Genomic DNA, 20,782 nt, shown 5'->3' on the forward strand with positions numbered 1-20,782 from the left:
GGGGTTTCCTGGGAAAAACGATTAGGAATTTCACAGATTTAGAGATCTCAAAATGATATTGCATATCAGAAAAATGCAGATAGAACATGTAAATGTAAAGAGAATTATCAAAAATAACTTGGAGATTCTTTACCAGTGATTTGTAATTGGGAAGAATAGAGAACCAACATACAGATAGATAGATAAATGTAAATACAGTATATACAGAATAGTTATCCAAGCTTCCTGAAGAACATTCCAAAACTGTTTTTTGGATATTGGCTTCCTTTTGTTCTGTTTTCTGTTTAGATGATCCCACACTGAGTCAATAATGTTCAGGTCTGGATTCTGGGGAGGATTCATCCCTCCATAAGACACGTTGCAAGTGATTTTCAGTCCACTTGTGTAATTTGGTATACCTTAGTTTCCCTTCCTTAAGAATGGCTTTTTGAGTTGGCGTGGCGTGGGTCGTGGTGCTGGGCCTGGGCCCTGGTGGCTTGGCGCTGCCTTGCGCCCGGCGGCGGGGCCTGCCTGTGCCTGGGGGGTCTGGGTTGCCCTGGACACGCCACATTATGGGTGGGTTGGTGCAGGTCCTGGTGCCGGGCTTGTTGCTCTGGGACTTTCAATGTGTCCGCAGGTGGTTGTTTTTTTTAGTTTTTTTTTTTAGGGTGTTGGGGCGTGCGGTGGGGGGCGGTGCTTTTCCCCTGTTGGGGAGGGACCTGGGGGGGCCTGGGTGATGGTGGTTCTCAGGCCTGGGCTGCTGCGACTGGTGTGACCGGGTCTATATCCCCATACCCCTCTCCCTTCTGGCTCCTGTACACAGCACACACTCACACATGAAGGGTTTTGGGGGCGTGTGTGTTCTGTGGAGTGTAGTGGATGGGGCCACGTAGGTGGTCCCCTTGGCTGCACTCTGCAGTTCCCCGCACCTGTTTTAATTACACCTTAGACATCACTACTTATCAAACACACTCACACACACACATTAGGTCTTGGGGGGTGGTTGCACTGAGTGGCATCTGGTGGGCGGGGCTCTTTGGGTATGTAGGCTGCCCAGAGGGCCGTGCTCCCAGTTCTACAAGGTTGTTTTTAATTTTAATTGCTCACTATTAGAAAATATTGAAGAGCCAGAAGGGTGAGGGGAGGGGTCTTCTCACACCCCTGCTTCCTGGTTGCTGCTCGGGGCGGGAGGGGCCAGGAGGATTAATTAATTATTCTGCTGGTTCGGGGTCTGTGGTGGCTGGGGGGCTGCTGGCCCCCCCTGGTGTGCCCGCTGCACTACACCCCAGCGGAGTCGAGGGATGGAGGACGTGTGGATGTATAATGTATGGATGTATGTATGACATGAAAGTGTGTGTGGTAATGACTGGGCCTGGGTCTGGGACTTGCTGTCGCCTGGCCTGCTTGTGCTTCTCCCGATGGGGGGGCGGCGTTGCCTCTCCCCGCTGCTCGCGACTTCACCCACCTGTGGGCACGTCTTGACTTCCAGGGCACTTGGCTGGGGGCAGGCGCTGACCCACTGTGTGGCTGTCTGGGGCGCTTGGCCCTCCTGGGTATTGGGTGGGGCCTCTGCCAGGGGGTTTGGGGGCGCTCGGGCTCCTGGGGCCCGGGTCTGGTGCACGGCCCATGTCTAGGTGGCTGGGCCCTGGCGGGGTCGGTGGGCTGTTGCCCCTGGCTCCCAGGGGGCCTCCGCCCTGGCGTCCGGGGGCTTCCTCTGCAGTCTTCTGGGTGGATGCGTGGTTGTCCCTGCGGTGGGCTTCCTGGGTTCTGTGCTCTGTGGGGGCTGCTGGTGGCCTGGGTCTTGTGGCCCTCTCTGCCTGCTTCTGATTGCTTGGGGGGGATGTGGATTGTGGCTCTGTACGCTTATACACTCATAACTCAGCACGGTTATCATGTAGGTCCTGTGCCAGGGGTGTTGCATGTTCACGCACACACACACACACACACACACATTCATTAGTCCAGTAGCATGATCGCTAAGCAGTTGATGTATTATCATGTCGTCTCAGGTCATCTATATCCACAGTTGTGATGTATGCGATTGCTGCTACTTGTGCTTGTTTTTGTTTGTTTTTTCTCTGCTTGTCTGCTTTCAGGTGCTCCTGGTGGCGCTAAGGCTGTATTCCCCTCAGAGGCCATGGATTGTTGTCTGTTTTGTTTTTTACAGGTGTAGCAGCTGGTTGTCTGGTTTTTGTTTCTATTTTTGTTCTGTTTCCTCTTCTTTATTCTTACTCTGTCCCCCGGTTCTATTACATGTTATATATTGTAAACAAAAATAAATAAATGGCCATCAAGGGGAGCATTACATTTATAAAACTTCCCTTGGCAAAGCAAATCTGTTTTACATAAAAGATATTCAGACTACAATTCTGCTGCCATAATGCTGGACAGGACAAGGGGAAAAAAAAGCCACCCTTCATGGAGACCATTTCTGATGAGGTTTGGCCCAACAGTGGATGGATCAAGTGAAGGTCCATATGCTTCTCTCAGGTTCTGTGTCAGGTCTTTGCTGGATTTTTTCCTATTCTTAGGGACATTACTTTCAGATACTGTTCACCAGCTCTTTTTCTCCTCTACTTGTCCAGTTTGTCCACTTGTCAAGGACATGCTGCACACCATGCTGAGATTGGCAAATTTTCAGCTAATGGCTCTTTGGATGTCCAAAGAAAAACTTTAAAAAAAAACTATTGCTCAAGACCACTTTAAAAGATCAGAAAGAAGTCTGGCTACTTGGAAGCAAGTAGTTGGTAGAATAACTACACTCTCCAAAATGTTGTTTGATAATAATGTTAAAATCTTTATTGATACTGCTCCAAAATCATATGTCCCGCAAAAGGCAATGCAGAAGAAATGTATTCATGTAGCACAATTCAACAACTAGGTAATTCAGTGCGTAAAAGAAAAAAAACAACACCCCAACCACAGACAAGAATGTCTTACCACTTTGTTGATCCATTCAAATCTAAATAACCATCTTTACCCTTGCAATGTAGACCTCCAGCATGGCAACAGCAGGTGCATAACCTGAAAGTCCTTTTTATTGGACCCAATATATCTTAATATATCTTATATCTTAATATATATAAGTCTTGGTGGGAGTGGGTTTTTACATGTGTTGTGTGTGTCAGTGAGTGTTTACGGTCACTGTAATGTTGTGAGTTCAAACACAGCTTTCAGCACTCAGCTAGATGTCATACCCACTCTGTCAGATGGGCTTCACCACGGCTAACTTCTGCCTACTATGGGGCTACAGGGTCAATATGGTGTTTTACCAACAGGAAAGTGATTCCCCTCAGCTGTCAACATCCATCAACCTCAATCACACAAACGCACAAAAACACACACAGGTCAGCCACTCAGCCAATTGCACACACCCACAAAGACACAGACACACTGGGGATAGCCACTCATAAAGCCGTAAACAACAGAAAATGGTATGTGCCTGAAAAAGTGTCAGCTCAATTGGATTCCCCAAACATGCTCTGTTTCTCCACAGCTTCTTTATTTTCTCTGTCCATGTTGATATGTCTTCCATCTCCTTTGCTCGGCTAGAGGATTTTACTCCATCTAAAGGTATTGGAGTGGGTGATGCTTATCCCTCCGTATTTTTCCCCTTTTATTCTCAAGTTGTCTTCCTTAGTCTTAAACTATTTTCTGTTAATGGCTACTTGAACTACACCTAAAATGTAGACCTAAAATCTTCAAAATCAGCTGGCTGGATCACCACAGATATAAAGTCGATCAGACTTTAATTGTATATCACACACAGACAGGTCTGAGAGAAATAATTTTCTGAAACAAATGAAAATGTGAATTATAAAATAGAAAGACAATTAAATCAATGATGCAATGAATACAATAGTTGTTCATGTAAGTAAAGCAATAAAGAACAAGCAGGAAAAACAACAAATTAACTTTATTGTATCAAAGCGGTTTACCCATTTTGAAGCTTGTCTTCAACTGAGCTTATATCATAGCCAAAACCAATAATCTTAGCAGACATTTTTTCTTTAGGATGTGGTACAATTTGAGAAGAGCTCATTCTATCAAAAGGTTGGACACAACCAGATTCCTAACCCCTAAATGTTCCGACAGCGGGATGTTGCATTTTTCAGGACAAATCTGGGGCTTTCCTCAGCCCCCCTTTCTATGTACCTATATATGTTATACACTCTTGGAAAGCTAACGTTCTAAAGATTCCAATGATGTATGCCATTCATGGATACAATCATAACTGTGGACACAGTAAATACTTATGTCAAACCAGTTGCAAATACAAAAAAATGTCCAAATCAACTATGAAGCCTCACAGTATTCCAAGAACAGATACAACTCCAACCAAAACGGTCCTGTTACGTTGGCAAGGGTCCAGGGTCCTCCTGTACAATAGTTAGTCCACAACAAGTCTTACATCCACAAAGACACATAGTCTGCTGCTGCAAACTGTCGAAATTTCCGTCAGATGTATATATTTTCCACATAATCTTGACTGTAACATCATTTAATATTCATGTACTATTTAGACCATAATAAACTTATGATTGATATCTGACTTGGTCCAATACAGGACTGTTTGCCCTGTCTGATGTGGCACAATAGTCAATTATTCGATGACAGGTCACAAGTATCTGCACCCATTCCTATGTGTGAAGCTCGAACCAGTTGTGGCGGATTTTACTGCTGAGTGACATAATGAATAGCTAATGAAATTCTGAAAACAACTATATGCTGCTTGATAGGTGGGTTTTCTTCCATAATAAAATTGCGCGTGAAGAGCTCCACATGGAAGTAGTCACTAGCTTCGTGAGTCGCTAATTATGCATCGTTGTGTTGTGTTTTTTCAGATTCTGCAGTTTATTCCTCTTCTTTTTTCTACAACATGACAAAACAGACTTCAAAAACAAAATACAGTATGGAGTAGGCCTTGGAGGTTTGTTTACGACAAGATAGTAATGTTTCTGACAAGTTTTTGTCAGAGGACAATGATTTTTCATTGACTGACTGGAGAAGAAGCATTGTCTGAAGAGGGAAACGTTGCACTCGTCAAGTAAATATTAATTTTATTTTATTGTTATTTTACTTATTATTATACTTATAGATAGATAGATAATTTATTGTTCCTGAAGGAAATTGTTGGACAGTGTATCGTGTTATTGGCTTTGTTCTTAGACATTATGTATAACATTATGTATAACCTATGTTCTTAGTTGGTACTTTCTACTCTACTCATACAAGCGCAATGTCCTTGAAGGGTCCAAGACTTTAGGATGACATAGCGAGACAAAACAACTGGGTCAGACAATTGGGTTAGATAAGTCTGGTACATTAAATACACGCCTAAAACAGCACTCACACATATTGTTTATCACATCCAAAGAACATGACGAGGACAGTGGTTGACGTGCTCATGCCACTAAAAACTGGCCAATTATACTCTGTGAAGTGTAAGTACAACCTCTGTGAGATAAAGCTGAATATAAATATGAACTGTTTCTGGATATCGGCGCTCGGCCTGACGGATTTCCTGCGAGAGCTCTGTCACTCCGAGTCCAGTGCTGCAATATACTTTACATGTGATCACTAATAAATGCTTTGTTTAATTAAAGATTTCTCCAGCTTGTTCTTGGGCTTCCAATGAAAGAATCGGGCTAACAACAGCATTCTCATCAACAGTGACGGCTTGTGGTGACATTGAATGGGTGGGCTAATGTTTTATAAAAGCCAAGTAGTTGTATTTCAACATAAAAGATGTCCTTTTAGAATGTAAGTTTAAACTATCACAACAGCGTGGGCCTTTTCAACAAACCACCAAAACACTATCTAGAAGAATGCACTGATGGAAAATATACCATCTACCATCTCTCTGGAAATACAAATACTTTCACACCATAAAAGGTTTTAAAAAAGGTCAACCCACACTTGTGCTAAAATTGGTTTCAACTATAGCCTATAGCTATTTGCTTTGGAACACAATAATCCAAACATCAGCACAAAACTAAAATAGTAACTCCAGAAAAACACTCCAGAAAGACGTTAAGAGAGCCTTAGAAGAAATACTCCACAAACTGTGCCATCTGTGTGACAGGAATGGTGGTGGTCTACCTTATTTGAAGAGAAGCTTCAAGAGGCCGTTAGCCGTTAGCCAGTCCTTTCTCTCAAACCAAGTTACACAAAAGCTACGATTTTGGCGCTTTTCTTTCTGTGTAATTTGGATATTCTTTGGATGATGTGCCCCTACTTTTTTCACCTGAGGACATTGAAGAAAACGGATTCGAAAGTAAATAATCCACTTCGTTAACGCCGATGCCTGCCATTGTCAAAGTTTCGCCCTACACACGCAATCAAGTAGAGTCGTCTGTGATTGGCCCAAATCTTCTGGCTTTGGGCTGTACAGATTTAGCCCAAATGAGCCACAAATGGAGGGGGCAGGACTTGCAACCTGTCACTCAAATGTTGAAGAAAAGTAAAGTGTAACTGAGTTGCTTTGCTTGGGCTGTAAATAATTAGCCCATTTTCACCGATTTCATGGGTTTCAGTCCAGATTTTGCTCCGCCTCTGATCAAAAATTAAAAAAACAATTTGTTTAAAGTTTTTATTGAAATATTTGTATATTATATTCTAATTTTTATTGAATAATGTAGGGAGGGCTGAGCCCTGTTAGCCCAATTATACCAGCCGTCCCTGCTCATCAATATAGCAAACATCCAAAAAGAGCAAAAAGTAGTGTTAATTATCATACATGCAGTTCAGCCTTTCTTGTATTATAAAATACATGTCTGTTTTTTCTTTTTTTTTTACATAATAGGACGTCTGAAGATGATTCAGACGAGGACTGGGTCCCACGTGCTACTTCCGCTAAAAGCAAAGTGGAACCAAAGTAAAGTTCAGCCCCATCCCCTCTCACCTGGAAAAGGTATATCATACAAAAGAAATGCAAGAGGCCGAGTTCAAGGGAGAAGAGGGGGAAGGGGAAGAGCCAGGACCAGCAGTGGTCAAGACAGAATTTCAGGAATGACTGAAGACTGCTAGAATGCTACTGGAGACATTTACACCTCCACAACCCATTTTCAAACTCCAATGTCCCCCCGGACCTGTTTATTTCCACATTGTCATACACAGCATTGCAGCTTTTTTTTTCACAAACTCCATACACTGAATTATTTTTTTTGTTGAATTTACTTAATAAGTGGTTGCACAAAATAAATATATCTAAATCCAGATATAATATTTAAGTTAACTGTACTTATAATTTTTAAGTCATTTTAAAATGTATTCTTTTTGTAATTTTAGCTCAACAGCTTTGAATAAATATTAGTCTAATTTCCTTAGTAATTCCAACTAAACTCGTGTTAAATATATTCCCTATATTATGTATTGCTATTAAGCATTTTTCTATTGTACATTTAGATCAATGAAATTGTGTAATTACTACATATTTAAAATAAGTTGATTCTAATTAAACATTTTTAATTATCATTATTAGTTTCAATAAATTCAATATTGAGAAAACCACAAAATGTGTTTTAACAATTCAAAGTTTATTTTGTTCCCAAACATTTAACACTGTCCAAGTGCAATAACCAAAAAATAGCACATATAATTGCTACTTTTTTCAGTATATAAAATGTGATACTCATTACTCTCTTCCCCTCAGAAACATGAGAAGGCTTTTAAATGTAAAGAATAAAGCTGTTGCTCAGGTTCTGTTTAGACAATCAATAACATGTTTATGTTTATGCATTTAGCAGACGCTTTTATCCAAAGCAATTTGCAGATAGGGTGAGGAAATCATACCACTACACTATCCAGTCCCCCTATCCACTACATATGGTTTCCTGACCAGACAGAGCACAAATTTTGTTCTCCCAAACAAGTTCCTGTAATGTAACTCAGCGGAAAACCTTTCTTGAGTTGCTTAACATCTTTTTCCAAAATCTATTCCAAAATCTGAATTATATTAATTAAATAGGGTAATCATATCCATCATGAATTTAGGGTTATCCTCGTTTGTGTCACGGTTTATGTTCTGTTCCATGTCTTGTCTCGTCATTTTCCTGTTTTATTTTGAAAAAAGCACTGACCTTCTCCTCTCGTTTCAGATATCTTGCCCTCATTGTCTTCCCCAAGTGTTTCCACCTGTTCCTCTTGGTCCCTCATGTGTTCAAATAGTCTGCGTTTCCCTTGTCTTTTGCCAGTATGTTGTCTCCGTTCGAGCTGCATTACCGCCTTTGTCTTGAACCATAGTTACCTTGATCCATAGCTTCCGCGAGCCTGCAGTGAGCGATCCTCCTGCAGAGCTATCTTGTTTTGTAAATTATTCTTGTTCCTGGCCTTAGTCTATTTATTCTATACGGTAAGTTTCTTAGCCTTGTTTGTTCCTCCATTTGCAAGGAGATTTTTCGTTGTAACTTTTCATAGTCGCCTCTGTTAAAGGAAAGCTTTAAGTTAATTGTTAAAGTTTCATAGTGCCTCTGTTTGTTAAGAGTGCGTCTTTTCTTAAATCCGCCTCGTTAGGAGAGCGTGTCTTTGTTTTGTTAAAGTGTTCAAAGCTTTTCTGTTTTCCTCATAGTTTGGAGAGATTTATGTTTGTTAACTTTCATAGCTGCGCTTGTCCTCCACGCCATAGTTACTGAGGAGAGCGCTTAGGGTTCCATAGCCCGTTCTTTTGCTCTGCCTGGAGATCGCCCTGCCTTGCTGTGCTCTTTGTGCTTTGTCAAATAATAAAACCCTCTTGAATCTGAACTGACCCTGCACCTGTGTCCTGAGTCCCCTGGTAACTGATAGTTTGATGCATATATGTTCAGCAATGTCAATTCTTGTCCATATAGCATCCCCCAAATTAGTATGTGTCTGCCCCCATAGTCGCTATATTGGTCCTTAAATATGAATGGATTTTTTTTATGAATAAGTATTGCTGTTCCCCTTTTATTACTGGCAAAGCTAGAGAAATAGGCCTGCCCGACCCAATCTCTCTTGAGTTTTTGTGTGCTCCTCATTGGACAGATGAGTTTCCCGAAGGAAAGCTATGTCTACTTTTTCCTTCTTTAAAAATGTAAGAACTCTCTTCTGCTTAATTGGGTGACCAAGGTCTCTGACATTAAAAGTAATAACAAAAAGTGTACTAGACATATAGAGTTTTGCATGTTATATTGGTTTTGTGTGACCGTGGTACAGTAAAAGTAAAAACAATATAAGACTCATAGACTACTAAAAGAAAATATAACATAGGTAGAGCATGAGGGCCCCCCTCTATCCACCCCCTCAAAACCCTAGCCTAGTCCCCAAACGACAAGGCAACTCCACTGGAACAGGTAATACCCCCAAGTTGACCAGCAAGTAACAATTATCCGTCAAAAACGGCTCCTCTGTGCAGAAGAACAGGCAAGAAAAGAGTTTAAACTTAGCTTTCTTGGGTGGTCCTCCACTCAGTAGCAGACATGCAGGTAAAAAATTAAATGAAAATAGTTATATCTAAATAAATGATAATAATAGCATAAATATATATTTATGAAAGAGAGACCAGAGTGAGCATCAAATTAGCAGTTGATGGTTAATTCTTCTATTATCCTGATCATAAGGGCTAGTTTAACTCAGATATCACTGAATGAGGAATAAATAAGATTTATAATTATAATAATTTGTCCTACATAAAACATAAACATACTATTTTCAAATATAAAAAAATCAAAGTGTCCAGCTAGTAGCATTATTCAAAACAGGTTTTGTGACATCTGCTGCTCACATCCCATCTCAGTACCATTGCTCTTCTATTTTCCGTGCTAAAAAAAAAAAAGTATCACATATCCAAAATAAAGTGACAATCATATACAGAGATTGCAAGTGTCCATGGAAAATATATAAATGAAATAGAGTAAAAATAAAAATAAAACAGAATTTTGCATGGTCTGTTTAATAGTAACCAGTGTGTGCCTGCTGTTAATTGTTCATATTTCCCACTGTTGTAGAGCAAGTTGACTTAAGTGGCCGCCACCGAGTCCGGTTATGAGCCCATTTCCCTGCACAAAAGTTAGTGCACTCACCCCTCTCCATGTATGAAAAGTGCTCCAAACCTGGTCATGAGTAGGTTGTTTGGTGGAGATTTTGCGGTAGAATTCCATCGCTTCTTGTGGGGAGGAGAACATCTGGATCTTCCCGCTGTGTAGCACTCTCAGCCTGCATGGTTGGAGATGAAATCCTCGGAAGGTCCCCATGTCAATAAACAGCTTTTTTACAGCATTGAACTCCCATCTCCGTCGGATCGTCTCCGCTGAGAATCCTGGACGAATGCGAGTTTGGATCCGTCGTGTGATGTCCCGTTGTCTTGTGGAGCGCAGGATGAATTCTTTATCCAGGTAATTAAGGAAGCAAAGAGGACGGCTCGGGTCTGGTTGGGGACTGCCGGAGCCAGGGTACGATGGGCTCTTTCCAGTGTGATTATCTGTCGGGTTCGGTGCCCAGCCATTGGGGTAGCATATCGTTTATAAAGTCCAAAAGAGCATGCTTACCCTCAGCTCCCTCCTTAAGACTAAACAACCAGATATTCTTCCTCCTCCCGCAGTTTTCCAAGTCCTCTGTCTTTTCCTTCCAGATATGTCAGCCGCTTTGCCACCATAGCCCTCTCGGCCTTGTCCAACGTGTCCTCTGTAGCGGCTATGCGGGCTTCAGTCTCCTTGATTCGTTGTTCATTAGCTGTTACATCTCGTTTTATTTTACCTTAACTATCACCGAGATAGAGTTTGTCAGCTCCCCCAGTTGGTTGTGTATTCCGCCCAGCTACGAGCTGAACTCGGAGCGGAGGACCTTACGCTCAGTTAGCACGTCGCCTACATTAGCCCTTATAAAAGAAAAAAAAACAGAACACAACGACTATGAAATGCTTACTTACTGAAATCAGATAGCCTTGGAACAGCATTGAACAAGGTGCACATCAGATCCTGTTGCATTTAAAAAAAAAACAGCGCCTCTAGAACTTGAAATGACAGCAATGCGTATGGACATGCACAGTTATGGTAAATGGTAAATGGACTTGTACTTGTATAGCGCTTTTCTAGTCTAGCTGACCACTAAAAGCGCTTCACTACATGCCGCATTCACCCCACTCACACACATTCATACAGCACGTCTTAAGATATAACTACGTGCTTTTCTAATCATTCACACACATTCATACCCCCAATGATACACTGGGGGAGCAACGTGTCTTGCCCAAGGACGCTTCGACATGTATCCTGGGGAAGCCAGAGTCGAACCACCGACCTTCCGATTGGTGGGCGACTGCTCTTCCTCCTGAGATGACAATTGTCATCTCAAGGCACTTAAGTAATATAGTCCAATTCAAGCCAATTGGAATTCAATTAATTGTAATCATAATCCAATTAATTCATATAGAGCCAATTCAAAAATTAATATCCTAGCTAAGGAAACCAACAGATTGCACCGAAACTTGTCTTCAGTCCAATCTCCCGTCCTGAGCGTGCCTGTGGCGACTGTGGAAAGGAACGACTCCCTTTTAACAGGAAGAAACCTCTGGCAGAACCAGAACCAGGAAGAAACCTCTGGCAGAACCAGACTCAGGAAGGGTGGCCATCCGCCTCGACCAGCTGGGGTTTGAGAAGACAGAAAAGAGGGAAAAGAGGGGGGAAAAACACCATAACGCCATTCAAAGGATATCTGTTGGAACAGGGAAACACAAGTTAATGACCACAATAATGTCACATGTACATAAAATCAATTGTGAAATTAAACAGGGGGAAAAAGAGAGCAAAGTGAGGAAAGGTGTGACAGATGAGGTCCCCCAGCAGTCTGAGCCTATAGCAGCTTAACTATGGGATGTTTCAGGATCATCCGAACCATCCCTAACTATAAGCTTTATCAAAAAGGAAAGTTTTAAGCCTAATCTTAAAAGTGGAAAGGGTGTCTGCTTCCCGGACATTTACTGGCAGCTTATTCCACAAGAGAGGGGCCTGATAACTGAAGGCTCTACCTCCCATTCTACTTTTAGAAACTCTGGGAACAACAAGTAAACCTGCAGTTTGGGAGAGAAATGCTCTGTTATGAAAATATCTTACAATGAGATCTTTAAGATATGATGGAGCTCGGTCATTAAGAGTTTTATATGTGAGAAGAAGAATCTTAAATTCTATTCTGAATTTAACAGGGAGCCAATGAAGAGAAGCTAAAACTGGAGAAACATGATCTCTAAACATGTAAAAACATGTAAATGCAGGTGACATTTCTGTTTGGTTATTTACTCATCTGTGGAGATGTAATTCATTTGTATTGTATTGTCTGTTTTTCTTGTAGTTTTACCCTCTATCTCCAGCAATAAACCTGGTTAGAACATTCAATCAGAGTCTTGTTTGGAATGAGGTGTTTAGCTGCCTGTCAACATATGCGTCAAGAACAGAACAATATTATTTGTTTTTACTTTTTTATTGTATGCATAACACTGTTTATAGAAAAAACGTGTTTGTGCCTCTGTTGCTCTTTGTCAGTAATACTGACAGTGGATCTGGATGTGGGATAGGACAGTCCCAAGTGTAACCTTTCATTGAAACCCCACATCATGACTGTATGTTGAAGCGTTCAAGAATACCAGCCATAGAATTCCAGGAACAGCTTTAAATTAATCTTAGGTATGCTTTTTTTAGGCGTTTTAAGCAAAAGTTGCAGGAATTTTAAAGGGGTCAAAGTTAGATCGTTATTGTGATTATTGAAAAATATCAAATAAAGGAAAATACTGGTCAAGCATAATGTCAGACATAAATGTGTTTTTAAATACTGTAATGGTTTGTCTTTATTAAGCCAGTCAGTCAATGAAAACCTTTGATCTAGTCACTTTCTGGGTGAATAGTAGTTCTGAGAAGGGTTGCCAGGTTTTGTTAACCCTTGGATGCATGAACGACCAATACCTACACTCTTCAATGAGTGGGGTCAAAAATGACCCCAATTAGAATCAATGTGTTTTTGCAATGAATTTAAAAAGTGTCTTTCAATTTGGATAAAGGTGATTATATTCATTAGATTTGGGTCAACAAAAGACTTATTTTACATTTAACATGCTTATTTATAACTTTTTTCAAAATAAATAACATAACAAATCTTCAAGAATTGTTGTTCATATGTCCATCTGTCTGGAGGACAAAAAAGAGAGTGAACATAAAAAACACTGTCCACTCACATGTGCCCACACAAACTTCTTTTCTTTATTCACTGTGTGCAGTTGTCACAAACTATTCTCTTTTGGCTGTGACCATTGCACTGGGGTACTGCATTTCCAACAGCAATTGGTGGTTTTGTGATCTTTGTTTCTTGGACACATCTGGCACCTCTTTCTCTTCTGTTGGCCCTCTGTGCTTCTCTCCTGTTGCTGGTTTGCAGCATTTGTCACTCCACACCTTCCCATTGCTTCAGTGATACAGGTTGGTAGGTTCGGGTACCTTCCAGTCGACTTTTCATGCGAGGAGTCACAAGCTCCTTTGAGAGCTCTGTAAGGAAATGTCGCTGTGCATTGGTGATACCTGTGGAAAATTCAGGGTGCTGAGCCCTGAAAAATTAGTAGTCGTTTAGAGTGGCTACATCAATCATGTTGTACCACAGCACCATGGACCACCTCCGTGTCTGGCGCTTGCAGGTGTAATTGCCAACCATCTGGTCAACGGTATCTACCCCTCTTTTGGTCTGGTTGTAGAAGAGAATTACTTCTGTTTTTTTCGTTTGGCTGTTTTCATCCACCATCTTGCTGTGGTGCATTGTGCTGAGAAGCAGAACAGCCTTTCCCTTGTTCTGACATAGCTGATCATGGTCATGCTCCCATTGTTCATGTCAGTATCTTACAAGTCCTTTTAGCTTTTTGTAAGAACATAATTTGCATGACAACCTTATCAATTAACACTCAAAAGGTTCCTCCTTTTATTTTGTCTAAACACAATTATTGTCAATTTCTTGGCCATAGTGCGACATTGGATATAGGTTTGTATGATATTCTTCATCTAGTTCATCCTCCTGGAGAAGCAATGCTCTGAACTCAGAAGGGTGTCCCTATATGATGTGGACCACCAACCTGGTACATAGAGAACGGAGACAAGGCACACCACAACACCCGCACACTACCAATATTGCAGTAAATACTGCTACAGTCATCATAAGTGATAGAATCATGGCACGATATCTCCCAAACATACTCATCATGTTAGACCATAAGTGTCAACTCCTTAGTGTTCCTTCAATTCTTCAGACAACGCTTTTGTTAAAGATCCGTCTGGTGCTGTGTTATTAGGTATCAGAGTACAACAAGACGTTAGAACACGCTCCTCCTTTTTTTAGCCAGGAAAGAAGGACAGACAGTTGAAAAGTTACAGATTCTCCTGATGACACAGTAGTTTCGAAGGTATACACCTTCCCTTCTTCACAACTTCCTTTGTTGCTTAACCTTAATCTCTCGTAGGTCTCCCAACCTAAAATAGGCAGAACCACAAAGAAACTTATGACCAGTCCTGCTACCAACAACCACTTTGAACCTTCCATTTTTTCTCTGGTGCTCTCTGCCCCTTGCCCTGCTAAGTGCTAGACAGATGTCCCCGCTTCACCAGCATTCAGTTTACCAGGATCTATACACTTAGTCCACTTTGTAGCTGGACTTTCCTCTCTAGGTCAGGGGAAGGCAAAGAGTACCTCTTACAATGGCTCTTGTGTATCCAAGTATCACGTCCCTCGATCTTGACAGCGGTTGAGGTGGTTATCAGGATCTGGAATGGGCCTTCCCAGCTCAGTTTGTTCCACGCCTTCCTCTTTATCACCTCTGTGAAGACCTAGTCTCTGATATTAAGCACTGCTCCAACCCGTAATGGCAAAGTCTCATTCAGAAAACAATATTATATTGACTTATTTATTTTTGTTTTGAACATCTTTTTCATATAACTAGCTGTTATAGAGTGTTGTTGGGGAAATTTAGTAATGCACAGAGTCAGTTATTTTCTTCTGAGGAGATAAGAGGCTTTTATAATAATATCTTGCAAGAGAGAACAACACAGTACAAAATACAGAGTTGCTCTGACCACTGAGGCAAAAACACAGCTATATTGTCCACTTTTCACGTCATCTCTCTTTGGGTATAGTTGATTGTTCTTCTATCTTTCCTCTCCAACCATCAGTTGAGGTTACCCAGACACAGTCGTAAATATCAGCCTCAGTCGTGTCCCCCTTCAGGTGTAGCTATCTAATTATAACAAGCCCACCATTGTAAAGAGGAATTAAACGGGGCAGGGTGGTACCTTGCAGCTTGGTCATTTGCAGGTCATGCACAGTAACACTCAATACAATGCATATAAGAATTCATTTTCTATTACAGTGTCATCCTCATACTGGTGACATGCAATTTTAGCTAGGTCTGGGATAGAATATGGTCTTCCATACAATATTTCGAATGGAGTTAAAGATTGACCTTGTGTGGGAGTTATCCTCATTCTTAGCTGAACTAAGTCTATGCAATCGGGTCATTTTCTTCCTGTTTCTTCCATTGCTTTCCTCAGTTTAAGCTTAATTGTTCCATTAGTTCTTTCCACTAGCCCTGCACTCTGGGGGGTGATAACCACAATGTTTTGTTTTTCTTTAAGTTTATGCAGAAGTGACCTCCTAGCTTTTGGATCACTGTATTCACAAAATGACTTCCATTATCACTCTTGATAATCTGTGGAATCCCAAAAGTAAGTATTATTCTTTTGCATAAGGCTTTTGCTACTGTCAGGGCATCTGCTGAATGGCATGGAAATATCTCTACCCATTTCGAAAATGCATCAATTATTACCAAACAGTATTTCTGGTTGTTACATTTGTTTAGTTCCATAAAATCCATGTGTATTTCTTGGAAGGGATACTCTGGTTTAGGAAATTGACCTCTTCGTGGTCTCATGTTTCCCTGTGGATTATGTTTTATGCAAATCTGACATTGTGCACAAATTCTTTTTTGAATAAGTAGTAAAACCATAATGTGTATAATATTGTTCTATTATACTGTTCATCCCTCCTGTTGACACATGCCAAGGCCCATGTGCCACAATTGCTGTCCATTTAGACATGGATTTTAGCAAGATTGTTCTTCTTAGTGGTCAAGTGTAGATGTCATCTTTCAAAACTGCTCCTTTGTTGCACCACATAGTTCTTTTGCTGTCTGGTTTAAAACATTTTCCACAGTATCTTTTTCCTTCAAAAGTAAATGTAAATCCTCCATCCTGTAGATGGAGGCGCTTTCTTTACTGGAAAAATAGCTGTGTTAACTGGGGAGTCTGAGAAGGGTCTAATAATCCCTTTACTACGTAAAGCTGTAATCACAGGATGTATCCCTTCAATTGCATCAGGCTTCTGGGGATATTGTCGAGCTTTAGGCCTGTGTTCTGTCTTTGGCCTAATAATTACAGGCTCCACAGCTTTCATCAGTCCCACATCAGCATTGCCTTAGGACCATAGTTTGGGTGGCAATGATTCTAAGGCTTGATCTTGTCCTGCAGTGAGGGTGATGGTTCATGCAAACCGTTCCTCCAAAAGGATTTGTGGGGAACATGTCACTACCTGGTTTAACAGTTTCCTGTAACACTGTGTTGAGGGGCTGAACTGCCAGCCTTTCTGCTCATCAAGTCTCCAGACTGTAAAGTCTTTGACATATAATGCCGATTGGTTCAAATGTTTCCAGTCTGTCCAGCCATTTATGGCCATGGACACATGTGGTGTCTTCCCATATTGCACCAATTTGTTCATTTCCGGGGTAAGAGTACATAGACAAAAACAGTTGTCTTCTTTCCAATAACATACGGTAAGAACAACTCATTGTGGGCCTGATCGATCAAAGGCATTTTGGTGGACATAGGATTCTTTTACACCTTTCCACCTGCTGATCTTATGAAAATGCTATCTTTAGATGTGGGGAACTTGTGATCTTGTGTATCTTCAGGATGGACAACGGCAATTTTTTTTTCTCCTTTCTCCTCCCCTGATTTCCTCTTGTGAGCTTCAGCCAACCACACTTTTGCAGTAGTGGTTTTGGGTCTGTCCTATTTTTGACCTTCGTTTTAACTTGTTCATCAGAATTTAGCACTGAGGGACAGACAATTTTCCCGAAAAACCATATTTTCTTTTCCAATGGTTTAGGTACATGAACCAGGGCGTTGCTGCTCGATAAATTTACGATCCCATATTTCCCATTTTATTAATATATTTGTTCTTTATGAACGTCCGAGTTTGTCTACTTCAACAGTCGGTAACTTTTGTTGACACCATTAGGTTTCTGTTACTCTGCTTGTTACGAATAACATAAACCAGTCTTTATTGTTGTTGTTTATTGCCTTGTGAAACACACGGCCAAGCCGGTTAAACTGTAAACAAATACATTTACAATATTTGACATAGTATTTTATAACATTCCAATAAACACATCCTTAATCATACATCTTAAATTTCACTGTAAACATATGAGCATATCACAGCCAAAATTGAGTCTTCTTCAACCCACATTTTACAACATTATAAGTCACAAATAATTTACTCTGAACACATAGTACAATCTGTTTGGTGCAATAAACAAGCGCTAGCATATCGCTAATGAGCCGCCAATGTACAGAACTCGTGGAAACGAGTATATTTCAGTAGCTTAATGCTTGTCTGCCAAACAGCCTATGTAGGAAAATCATATTTCCCGAATGTTTACAATGTTCAAAAGGAACTTACCACGTTGGGCAATATCTCAGAAGGTGCATGAACGTATTCCTTCATTTTATGTAGCTGGTATGCTTCTTTTAATGACGGCAAACAAGTTCTCATTTTTTCCCATTTCTTCTAGTTTTATTTTCCTAACAAAATCACTTCCGGTTTTCGTCAAAACCCAAATCGACGTCATATAAACAAAATATATAGACCCTCCCTGAAGGAGTGGAAAGAGTGAACGCAACACTGCTGATTCAACAAAACTTTGTTCCAATAATTTTTTCCATTCTCTCACACACACACACTTTTGCGGCTGTAGCTCAGGAGGAAGAGCAGTCGCCCACCAATCGGAAGGTTGGTGGTTCGACTCTGGCTTCCCTGGCTACATGTCGAAGCGTCCTTGGGCAAGACACTGAACCCCACGTTGCCTCCCAGTGTATCATTGGGATATGAATGTGTGTATGAATGACTAGAAAAGCACGTAGTTAAGTATCCTAAGACGTGCTGTGTGAGTGGGGTGAATGCGGCATGTAGTGAAGCGCTTTGAGTGGTCAGTTAGACTAGAAAAAGCGCTATACAAGTACAAGTCCATTTACCATTTACCACCCACTTTCTCCTATCATACACACACACACCCAAAACAGCTCCTCTCTCACACACACACTGCACACTGCAATTGCACAAACACTGATACATTTATCACAAAATACAATTAAAAACACAAAATACAATAGACATACAGACAATAGGTACCCCTTAGACAGGGACTTGAACCCCATTTTTCTTTAAGGCAGGGACTTTTTTTTCCCTTTTTTTTCTATAGATTTTTTCTTTTTTATATATATAATTTTTTTTTTCTCCAGGCGAGGATTTGAACCTCCCTTTCAATACTCAGTTGCAATGTTCAGTATCAAAAGATGTTACTCACAATTCAGCTGTTTTTTTTTTCTTGGTTTCATCCACTGTCCGTTGCTTGGATGCTGTCATTCGTTAGGAGTTCTCCTGGAAAGGGCATTCTCTTGCAAACGGAGAATTGAGAATTTTAGCCCTGTGCATCTCTCCTCCGACCTAGTCGGGCTGTACACAGTCTACACAGAGTTTCAGCCCTCCCGGTAGAAACCCCCGTACGAAATGTTGGCATTCAGCTCGAAGGGCCGATTCACTCACAGACGACGGCATGAAACCAAGAAATCCCTCAAAGGCCTCATTATTTTACTTGCAAGGAGAGAACAACACACAAACCTTCTCTCTGTAGCTTCGCAAGAGTTCTCCACCAAGTGGTTGCCTCCCCTTTCCTTTCATTTGGTGACACATACACACACACGTACAATCTTCTACTTGCTTTCATGTGCCGAGACCTGATATATCTCCCAAGTCGACTTATTTGGGCAGCGTAAAGGTAATGATCAGTGTGGAGACAACTTTCCTCTTTAAAACACAGATCTCTTTGTCTCCCCTCTTCTCCTTGGGAAGTTTCGATATATAGTGGCCTCTCTGGCCGTGACATTTATATACTGATAATAAGCATACTTTTCAGACAAAGTATCACAAACCCAGAATATCTTTATACCGTACTTGACAGGCTTGCTTGGTATATACTGCAAAAACTTGAAATGGTACAAGTTGTTCATCCACTGTGACACAATCGCTAGGGATGAATTTCTGCCTGCAGTTGACCAGGAACAGGTCCCATATGTAGCGGAAGGCTGTCATTGGGTCCGTTTCCAGTCGGGAGGCTCTGGTTCTCTTGTCATCAAAGCGCAGCAAACAGCGAATATGTTCGAAACGTCCAATTGACATTGTGGCCTTGTACATTGGGTTGTGTAGAGGATTCCCAAAGAACACACAGATTGGTACATCTCAGTTCAATGGCCTTCAAGGGTCAATCCAATGAAGGCCATGAGCTCCTCTTTGCTTAGATTTTTCCACTCTTTTCCTCTGTTTGTTGCGACTTTTCTTTCCTCCATGTTTGTGCATGTCAACACCTCTTCTAATATACTATCAGTGATAAACAGCTTCCATGCATCTATTGGAGAGACAGTGCAAGGTGCAGGCCCAGACCGACTTCTCAGTAAATTGTGGCTTGGTGTTTTAGCCTGGGTGGGAGGTAACTCTGCCCAGTAAGAGCCCTTACGGCTCATTCTGTTGGACACAATATCCATTTCCTCTTCAGAGGACTCCTCCGTGTCTGACTGATCTTGTTCGGCAGGGACAGGTTGGTTCCCAGATGGCCTGACATGTCCAGGTGGACAATAATCTGGATCGGTGGGAGTCAATCCCACCGATGGGCTCTTCATCCCAACCGTTCAGGATCATATCTCGAGCAATGTCTTCGGGTATCCTAGCTGGCCTTCAAGTAGCCATGATCGTCTAGATGAGGAAACATAAAACAGATGTTTGAATGACACACAAAACTATAAATCAGTAGCTAGCCTGTCTGTATTTATATGTTAGCAAAGGCACAGACATGCATGTGTACACACACACACCAATCTTTTAGCTTTTATTACAAGGAATTATGAACAGAAATAGCCTCTACAGAACAAATGCAGTAATATCAGCTGGCTTACTAAGCTAGTAAGTAACTACGTTACAGCTAGCTGTAATGTAAGTTAGCTAACAGAGTACTAACATTATTTTGTAGTTAGCCAACTAGTGTCTACTTTGTTGACCAACATGATACTCTATCACAGAAAAGTCATGGAGTCAATAAATGAAGATAATACTTACATGTATTAAACTGACCTGATGGTGAGACTGCAGGCATCAGATGTGTAAGCGGGAAAGAAATTGAATCCTGACAGTCACAGCTGGTAATAATCAAAGGTTTCCAAAGCAAACCCTTGAGATTATGTAGGAAATGCTTGGGGTCATTTTTGACCCCACTTATGAAAAACTGAGTTAGTGACACAAAAACTGCAACTATAAAAACTTAATTTCAGAGATTTTGAAGAAAAACAACCCTCACTTATGCATCTAAAGCGTTAAAGCGTTATTAGAACCCGCCAGTAAGAATCTAACTTTCTCAAGATTGATATGAGTTAGGACCTCTCTAAATCAGCTATTGTGTGAAAGTGGAAGAACTTGTTTCCATTTAAACAAAATAAGA

This window comes from Leuresthes tenuis, unplaced genomic scaffold, assembly GCF_036924035.1.
Source record: "Leuresthes tenuis unplaced genomic scaffold, fLeuTen1.0.hap1 SCAF_11, whole genome shotgun sequence".
NCBI lineage: Eukaryota > Metazoa > Chordata > Actinopteri > Atheriniformes > Atherinopsidae > Leuresthes > Leuresthes tenuis.